This window comes from Cornus florida, unplaced genomic scaffold, assembly GCF_030987335.1.
Source record: "Cornus florida cultivar Cherokee Brave unplaced genomic scaffold, ASM3098733v1 CherokeeBrave_3.0.0_Hap2_Chr03, whole genome shotgun sequence".
Taxonomy (NCBI): Eukaryota; Viridiplantae; Streptophyta; class Magnoliopsida; order Cornales; family Cornaceae; genus Cornus; species Cornus florida.
In genome coordinates, this window is record NW_026775573.1 from 67,882,395 (window position 1) to 67,893,014 (window position 10,620).

Consider the following 10,620-nt stretch of genomic DNA (forward strand, 5'->3'; position numbering starts at 1 on the left):
CTTTTGACCGTTTTAGTGGATCTTTTTAACTTTTACAACTTAATAAATTGAACCAATCTACCCTCAGCATTGACCAGAATTTACAAGTCACCGACAGATTACCATGTCATGCTTCGCCTTCTCTGATTTGTTTATATGTTTGTCAAATTTATATGATGAAAGGTCGATGTGGTGTGATACCCCTCGGATCCGAGACACGGGTTGATTAGGCCCAGGCCCAAACCCAAGGGAATATCAAACAATTAATATTTTATAATGAACACGGAATACAAAATAAATTAAGAAATAAAATTAAAGCTGGAAGGAACTAAAAATAGAATCCGCAAAATATTATAATTATTAAAATCCATCAAACCCAAACTCCAAAACTCCATCAGTTTATAACTTGGGAATCCATCTCTAGTGGACCCCTATTAAACATCCAAACGAAAGATAGAACAACTGTAATAAACGTCCAGAATTAAAACTATAGAGAGAGCCCTACATCGTCGGAAGAGTGAATAGAGATCTCTGCTCAGCACGAACACGTCTAAGCCTGGAACTGTCGTGTACCTAAAAAATAGAAGTGGGTCAGGCCCACGCGCAAGTTCTATATTACTACAATCCAAACAGAGGCTCGATACGCATGTACATCCTAAACAATTCAACAATAGCTAATAGTCCGTAAATATATATATAGTCACACTAAAGGACTCTCACTGGACTACAGGCCGGTCTCAACCTGAATAGAGGTAACATGCTAAAACGCACACGAAGTGGGCATATGTACCTATACCTAAACAGGGTACACCTCCAACCATCGTAGCCAGCTACACATCCCGATGCATATACACTTCCTAGCCATCGGTCCTGAGGCTCAAGCTCATACCGAGGCACCATAATAGTACATATATAAAATCCATCCAAAATCCCTGATATTGCCGCTCAACAAGTAGTTGCCATGACAATACAAATCCACGGGACTTAACTTTTAGTTAATCCCATCCTTATTCCAAGTAGGTGGGTAATGGTATTGTTTTAAAAACCAAACCCATCCTTAGTATGCCACCGTCTCATACCGGTGCCTACTTTCCAATCCTCCAGTAGTCAATAATACCAATAAATCAAGTATATATCAACTAAATTCCAACATCCAACATTCAATGTTAGCAGTGATAAAATAAGCATTGATAAATAGGGTCACAACAACAACATATACATGCCCAATTTAAGTTGTTCCCTTTAGTCTGATATAAAGACAGAATTAATTAAAACTTCCATTTAACACCTTACAAATAACATACAGATATGTAGGGTATGTATCACAAAATCCTAACCTCCACAGTTGATACTAACTGTGATAATGTAACCATCAAAACAATATTCACAGTATGTATGTAGACATGCTCAAATTATAGTGTTTCACAAAACCGATCTAGTGTTAAACTCAAATCCTCCTAGTATTTAAGTTCCAACAGTTGCTATTACAGAAGTTAAGATAGCTATCATCTAGACCCATCCTTCCAATAATTTATACTAGCAGTGGTAAGGAAAAACGTGAACCACAGAACCACAATGCATCCACAAACATGCTTAGTCTAGGTTGAACAAGCATACAACACTACTATAACTACCAGTTTCATAGCAAAACAGATATCATTTTAGTTTGGTTTAATCTTCATTAATCCTGGAACCATTTAAGAGTGCAAAGAGTATGAAGCCTAAGGGAAAGAGTAAGGATAGAATCTTGCCTCAGAAACTTTTGTTCAAAGTTTCAACGTCGTCTTCTTAAAAAATCCCAGCGAGTTCCAAAACCTGGTTGCTGTTCACAGGTACGAAACACTATTCCTAAACTCAAAATCTAATCTCCACCGTTCAGATTGTGCGACACTGAGTCATGAACCTATCCTCCAAATTTCAGCTCGATCGAACCACGGACGAATCAGGATCGGATGTTTGATGAAATCTGGGCAGAATGGAAAAAAACCTGTGCGACCCAGTTACTGTTCACGAGTACGAATCACTGTTCCCGAGGTCAAACTCTGATCTCCCCGTTCAGATTGTGCGACACTGAGTCATGAACCTATCCTCCAAATTTCAGCTCGATCGGACCACGGACGAAGCAGAATCGGATGTTTGATGAAATCTGGGCAGAATGGAAAAAAACCTGTGCGACCCAGTTACTGTTCACGAGTATGAATCACTGTTCCCGAGGTCAAACTCTGATCTCCACCGTTCAGATTGTGCATCACTGAGTCGTGAACCTATCCTCCAAATTTTAGCTCGATCGGACCACGGATGAAGCGGGATTAGATGTTAATGAAATCTGGGCAGAATGGAAAAAAACCTGTGCGACCCAATTACTGTTCAAGAGTACGAATCACTGTTCCCGAGGTTAAACTCTGATCTTCACCGTTCAGATTGTGCGACACTGAGTCGTGAACCTCTCCTCCAAAATTCAGCTCGATCGAACCACGGACGAAGCGGGATCGGAGCTTGGATCAAACCTTGGCAGAATGTGAAAAATTGCGTTTTTCCTTCTCCACTTCCACAAAACGTGTGCTTTGTTTAAAAAAAAACCCTACACAAACGTCTACCTTATACTTATAGAGTTTTCCTAAACCCTAGGTTCATTTAAGTCCAACTCACAATCCTAACCGGCCCATCCAATTAACGTAAAAACCTACGACGGCTATAATATAAAACCATAATTTATACTGTAATTAAAACCCTAGTTAGATGTATTTACCTAATTACCCTATTCACCATTAAATACTTAACAAATAATCTAATTGAACAAAATAATAATTAGTAAACCCAATTAAACTAAATAAGACACACATAGAATAATTAAACCAATTACACTTAAACCATTAATGCCAATTAAATAATTAAAACACTAACAAGTAATTCCAATCAAATAACTAAACCAATTACACTTAAACCATTAAGGCCAATTAAATAATTAAAACACTAACAAGTAATTCCAATCAAATAACTAAAAATAAATATCATTTAAATAAATTAAATCACCACAAAAGAAAACAATTAAGCACCTAATAAAAAAAATAATGACACATAATCAAATAAAATGCACTTAAATAATAAATTAAATACCATTAAATACCAGGAATATCCTTTTTAAAATTAGGGGTATTACATGTGGCCATGGTGGAAGCTAAAATGGGCAAGGGTGGCGCCGCCGAGGTCGTTGCACTTGAGGCAGCCGCCAGTGTTATAGGATAAGCGGTCGTTGGAGTAGTTGCAGCCAGTGTTGGGTCTGTCGAGAAGGATCGGTCGGACAGATTTCACCGTACACATCACCAAACTCAGGTTTCGTCATAGATTCTCCGATGAACTCTCAGTTCATCGTCGACGACTGCATCTCATTCATTAACTCACTGGATCTCTTAGCGACAACTTTCGTCTCCATTGACGACAATGACCTCATGATATGCCATGAGCATCCATGCTTCAATTTGGGTGTTCACTGCAGCCGCCACACAACTCGACCTTTTCCTTCACCAACTATGTTTTCGTAGACACGAGCAAAGCATCAATTGCCGTTGAAGATGATTCTTGGGACACCAATGACGTCAACGACATTGGGGACCCAACGGACCAATGGTGGAACATGTCGGTGAAGAGGTAGTGGGGCGGACCTAGGAGGAGCTACTTGAGGGGTTCTTAGAGGATGGTGATGATGGAAGGCTGATGTTGTCGAACATATGATGGAAGGCTGATATTTCGTCGAAGAATCCATGACTGCAGAGTGTGGAGAGAGAAAGTTAGGAGGAAAAAGAAGATAAAAGGCTGATGTGTAATGGTACTGAAGGGTACTTTTGACATTTTAATATTAAGGGGCAATTTCATCTTTTCGATGTATTTAAGACCGTGTTTAGTTGCCAATTCTTCAAGGGGGTGTCATTATCCAAAAAATAAGCAACTTGTTTATGTCTGTCCTTATGGCAAATCTCTGGTGTCATTATACTTTACCCTAAATAATATTTTATAACTTTAGAGACAGATGAATCATTATATCATTATTTTTAAAATTTATGTAGAAAAATATTTTATTTTAAATAGATAAAAAAGGATATAATTGTAAGTTCACATATTTTTAACAAAAAAATTATTGTATCAAACAAATAATTGGCACAACTTCCAAATAATCAAACAAATAATAAATTAAACTGCACAAAATATAATTAACTAACAATTAATGAACACCACAAACTTAAATAAATTCACATAAACAATTACTCAATAATAAAAGTAAGTAGCAAATAATCACATAAATCAAATAAAACCATTAAAATAAATAAATTAGATGCTCTGAAAATTAGGAGTATTACAATAATCACAAACATGAATGGGTTTTGAAGAATTTTTCGATCTTTATTAAGTAATTGTCAATTGTTAGACTTGGGTTAAAAGGATACCCATTTACATAATGTAATAATAGAGGTGAGGTGCATCTTATTGTTAGGGCCCAATTGCTCTGATACCACTTGTTGGGGTGCAGTGGAATAACAGTCACTAAAAAATGCACAAATAGGTAAGTCCAACCGGTTATAAATAAGTGGAACTTTAAGTGGAACTGATTGCACTTCAGGAGAAAGGTTACAATAGAAGTGCAACTGGTTCCACTTTGTAAAGTGCAATCCATGAACAAGAACACATGATGATCCAACCAAAGCAATAATTCAAGTATATTGGTGAGGAGGTCTCTTAGAGATATTATAAAGATCTAAAGTTGAGAAGGTCTTTTAGATCTAAAATTGTTTGAACGAAAAAATAACACCTAGCTCAGATAGAGAACAACTGAGTGAAATGTTATGACCGAGAGACGAAGAAGACTCCAGATAGAGCCTGTGTGATAACTTCGGAAGATTAGAGTAAATTCATTCTCACAAACTTTGCCTAGAGACCCTGTTAGTTGCACTCAACAAACTGATCGGCTTGCAAGGACACACCAGCTTAACATCCTAGCTGAGAAGTCAGGACATGTGTCAACTTCATGTTGGCTGCTTCTAAGAAGCCATTTCTCCCATCCACGTCCAAAAGTAATCCAATGGTTGAGCGACTATAACCTTGGCTATAAATGAAGACCATATATAATTGGAATAAGTGTCTAACACCAAACACAATACACCTTAGAGTGTGTAAACATATTTCATGGCCTATCCATGCTTTATTTAGGTGGCGATACCCTTAAGGCATTAGCCTGAGCTTTTTACCTCAAAGTTGTTATATTAACCCACCGTTCCCCTCGTGGTGACCCATTGATGTATTAGCATTTTATGTAAGAACCCCATTAAAATTAGTTTTTCAATGAAGGTGAGGGTTAGATTGTAGCCATAACCAGACTCATGTAAGACACCAAGTGATCGGGATGTGAGGTTACTTTTCCACCCTTTCTTTTTTCAAACCACTAACATTGTGTGTTCTGTTTGGGCTGTGATTGCTATTAGAGTGCCACATTTTCCCTAGAAAATTGTACCTTGGCCCTCGTTCTAAAAGTAAGATCCAGGTTTACGCTTGGGCATTAAGTACAATTCCCTGCTAAGTCCCTTCTAAACTTCACTCTGAATAGTATTACTAGGCTTCAATTTATGTCCAGGACGTAGAGCCTTTCCCAGAATTGTCGCTCCCAAACCAATATTGACCATTGGTCAGCTTTGCTAAGAGAGTGATGTACTAACTGATCTCTCCAACTTATCGTTTTGACTCTCGCTCATTGGTTCTTTAACCTCTACGTAAACCAAAAAATTGAAAAAGAAATCAAAAGTTACGACAGGGCCACAGAACCTGATTACGGGGGCCACAAAGGACCTTTAAGAGGCTTATTTCATACTCTTAACAGTTACCTTGAGGTCAGATATCAGTGTGAGATATATATTTTGTAATTGGCTAATTTCGTGATCAAAACAAGTCCATGTTGAGTTGTAATTTAAATTACTTGTTCTACAAGTTATCAAGTTTGACAACGACTGCAGAACTAGGAAGTTGTTCAAACTTACCATGATTGAAGATCTTTTGAAGAAAAAGGTAAGAACAACACTTTAAGAAGGATTCTAAATAAGGTTGGACACATTTTACACTTTCCATTTTGTTCAGAACTTACCGTAAAATGATTTTAGGTAGAAGGAACCAAAGTTTCAAATCTGCCAAACTTGAATCGGTTCAGCCCCTCTAAACTGGTACAAGATGTCAAGTTTGGCTTTGAAAAGTTTCTGCCAAACTTCAACCGGTTCAGCCCCTCTAAACCGGTTCAATGTGTCATGTTCACTACACAATTTCAGTTTCCTTATCTTAAATTGTTACCCAGTTGGTCTAGAAGTGTACTAAATCCTATACACGATTTTTTCCTTATTTTCAGAGGGATTAGGTCATTCTATACTCTATATAAACCATGTCATATACATTAGTTGATTCACGACTTTAGGGAAAATCAATTCTATATTTTGAGAAAGCCTTTTAGAGAGAGAAAATTCAGAAAATCAAATTTTGATTGTTCTGATTTTTTTTATGAGAGCATACACATATATTCATGAGTGATTTAGTAGTGTTGTTCTCTATCTTATTGGAATTGGAGTTATATTAAAGATTCAAATATTTTGTACGAAGAACAGGATTTAATTCTTCTACATCGAGTTCAGATCTTGAAAAACAGGAGTAAAAGCGATCACACTTTGAAAGGGTTGGAGCATTCGAGGAGTGTTGTTTGATCTACCTGCTACTCTTTTACAAAGATCAAGCATAAGCCTGAGGTCAAGTTGCTGTTAGACGGGGAGTCGCAAAGTCAGAGGATTATCAGCAATTAGTGTTTGGTAGAACGATTTGGTGTGAGCCAGAGTCAAAGTTCGGTGTACTTCATTTCAAACATAGTGGATCGTTTTACTTTGGACTGAATAGTCCACGAGGTTTTTCCCATGCAAACAGTTGACGTATTTTATCAACTGGGTTTCCTCACTAAAATCTTGGTGCAATCTCTCTAACTCTAACTTGCTTTATTTTACATATATAATTGTGATTGTGGATGTTTTTAAATTGATCATATAATTTAATTAATCATAAATTAAGCAAGTTGACCTAATAATCAGATCTAGATCATTAAAGGAGTTAATCATAATTAAAATCAACTAACTGTTTCCGCACCCCGCGTAACTCTATCCTCACAATTTGGTATCAAAGCAGGATACTTGATATACAGAGTAGATCATATTTGTTGATTTAGTGTTGATTTTTGCATAATGTTTGAAAATTCATTTGTTGATGTGTTGCCTTTACCTCCTGTTTTTGATTCTGTCACAAGCATGCAATTTAAGTGGGTAAAGTTTAAAAGGGATTTTGAAAAATTGTTAGAGAAATTGAATCTTACAGAACTTGATAGAGATATTTATAAGTTAGAAGTTTCTTTCTCTAATAAAAATTTGGAAGAAATTGGCTATAGGAATTTGAATCTTCTTCATAAAATTGATTTTCTGGAAAAGGAACTTAAGAAGGTAAATTTGTTTAATAAATCACTAGAACTTAAAATTGATAATTTGAGTAGTGAATTTGTTAAATCAAAATAGTTTTTTCAGAAAGTTGATATTGACACTTGCAAAATTGATAAGTTGAAAGGAGTGGTTGTGAATGTTGTGAGTAACAAAGATTTGACATCAACTTCAAAGGATTTGTATTTTCAAAAATCGAAAGATGTTTTTGTGAAAGTTGAAATCAAGCCTTGTGTTATTTCTATTTCTTCTAAACTTATTTCAACATGTCATTTTTGTGGTGAAAAATGGCATATCAAGTATAAGTGTCAGAAAAGAAAAATTGAACTAGGAAAGAAATTGAAAAATCTAAAGAGTTCAAATTTGAGGAAGAAGAGGATTAGGACTGTTGAGCTTTGTGACACTTTGCCTAGAACAATAGGGAAATCATTGCATAATGAATCTAAAATTGTTTGAGTAAAGAAAGATAATTTTAAATGCCTTGCCATGCACAAAGCACTTAGAGCATTTGGTCCATGTGGTGGGTACTTTGATAGTGGTTGTTCTAGGTATATGACAGGAGATAGAACATTGTTTACCACTTTTAAGGAATGTTCAGTTGGTACTGTTACTTTTAGTGATGATAATGCTTCTACTGTAAGTGGTAAAGGTAAGATTAAATTTTCAGGGATTGGGAACTTAAAGAATGTTCTATATGTTAAAGGTTTAGCTGCTAATCTTTGAGTATTAGTCAAATCTGTGATGAGGAGTTTCAAGTCAATTTTACTGAATAATGGTGTTTTGTAACTAATGAAAAAGGTGAATGCATCTTGAAAGGAACTAGAACTTCTGATACTTGATATGTTGTGTTTTCAGATCCTTCACTAATGTGTTGTTCTGCAGTTACCGATGAGGTTGTTTTATGGCATAAAAGACTTGGACATGTGAATTTTAATGATTTAGTGAATTTGTCTAATAATGATCTTGAATTAGTACGTACTATTTGTCATATCCTGAATAGAGTTTATCTTAAGCCTGGAACTAAAAAGACTTCATATGAATTGTGATATGATAGAAAGCTCATTGTTAAATACTTTAAAGTCTTTGGAAGTAAATGTTATATCCTTAGAGATAAGGAACACTTGGAAAAATTTGACTCTAGAAGTGATGAATGCGTGTTTTTGGGTTATTCACAAACAAGTTGGGCATATAGGGTTTTTAATCTTAGAACCAAAGTGGTCATGGAGTCTATAAATGTTGTATTTGATGATCAAAACAAGTCCATGTCGAGTTGTAATTTAAATTACTTGTTCTGCAAGTTATCAAGTTTGACAGTGACTAAAGAACTGGGAAGTTGTCAAACATACCATGATTGAAGATCTTTTGAAGAAAAAGGTAAGAACAACACTTTAAGAATGATTCTAAACAGGGTTGGACACATACTACACTTTTCATTTTGTTCAGAACTTACCGTAGAATGATTTTAGGCTGAAGGAACCAAAGTTTCAAGTTTGCCAAACTTGAACCGGTTTAGCCCCTCTAAACCGGTTCAAGATGTCAAGTTTGGCTTTGAAAAGTTTTTGCCAAACTTGAACTGGTTCAGCCACTCTGAGCCGGTTCAAGGTGTCATGTTCACTATACAATTTCAGTTTCCTTATCCTGAATTGTTACCCAGTTGGTCTAGAAGTGTACTAAATCCTATACACAAATTTTTTCATATTTTCAGAGGGATTAGATCATTTTATACTCTATATAAACCATGTCATATACATTGGTTGATTCACGGTTTTAGGAAAAATCAATTCTATATTCTAAGAAAGCTTTTTAAAGAGAGAAAATTCAGAAAAATCAAATCTGATTGTTCTGAATTTATTTATGAGTGCATACACATATATTCATGAGTGATCTAGTAGTGTTGTTCTCTATGTCATCGGAATTTGAGCTATATTGAACATTCAGATATTCCGTATGAAGAGCATGATTTAATTCTTCTACATTGAGTTCAGATCTTGAAAAACAAAAGTAAAAGCGATCACACTTGGAAAGGGTGGAGCATTCGAGGAGTGTTGTCTGATCTACCTGCTATTCTTCTACAAAGATCAATCATAAGTCTGAGGTTAAGTCGCTGTTGGACAGGGAGTTGTAAAGTTAGATGATTGTCAACAATTGGTGTTTAGTAGAACGATAGGGTGTGAGCCAGAGTCAAAGTTTGGTGTACTTTGGTTCAAACATAATGGATCGGTTTACTTTGGACTGAATAGTTCACGAGGTTTTTCCCATGCAAACAGTTGACGTATTTTATCAACTAGGGTTTCCTTACTAAAATCCTAGTGCAATCTCTCTAACTCTAACTTACTTTATTTTATATATATTTGTGATTGTGAATGTTTAAATTGATCCTATGATTTAACTAATCATAAATTAAGCAAGTTGACCTAATAATCAGATCTAGGTCATTAAAGGAATTAATTACAATTAAAATCAACTAACTGTTTCCGCACCCCGCGTAACTCTATCCTCACAATTAGAACACACTACAAGAATGCTCCCGCAACGAACTTCGGCAAAGTATTTGTCTCTCTCCTACCACCTGGAGGAGGCCGAGGCCGCAACCACATGAATATTTGTTTAGGCCCTAACAATCACCTACTCGATGAAATCAGGGGGGAGGCTAGAAAGTGTAACCTGGGGTGGACCACCCCCTAGACCAATGGTCCTCGCACACCCTTAACTCTCGTCCAATACACCATCGCCCTGGCATGACGTCAAAAGCCCCAAACAAAAGTTAAAGAAATATGTTATTCCAAAGGCAGGTAGAGATATTCTTCTCTGTAATAGTATTAGTTTCTTTGCCCAAGTATTCCTTCTAATATTTTAAATTTCCCATCTCTCCTTATAAACCTATAAGTACTCACAAATTTACTTTTTTGGTGAAATGGTAATGATAAATCTAAATTGAGGTGGGTTAGTTGGTTTTGTTTGTGTCACCATAAGAAAATGGGTGGTTTGAGTTTTCAAAATCTTAAACCTGTGAATTTGACCCTTCTTACTAAATTGGTATAGAGATTGGAAATTGGCAATGATTCCTTATTTTATAAATTTTTTAAAGCTAAATATTTTCTTAATTCTTCATTCTTGCACTCTTCTTATGGGGAAAAAT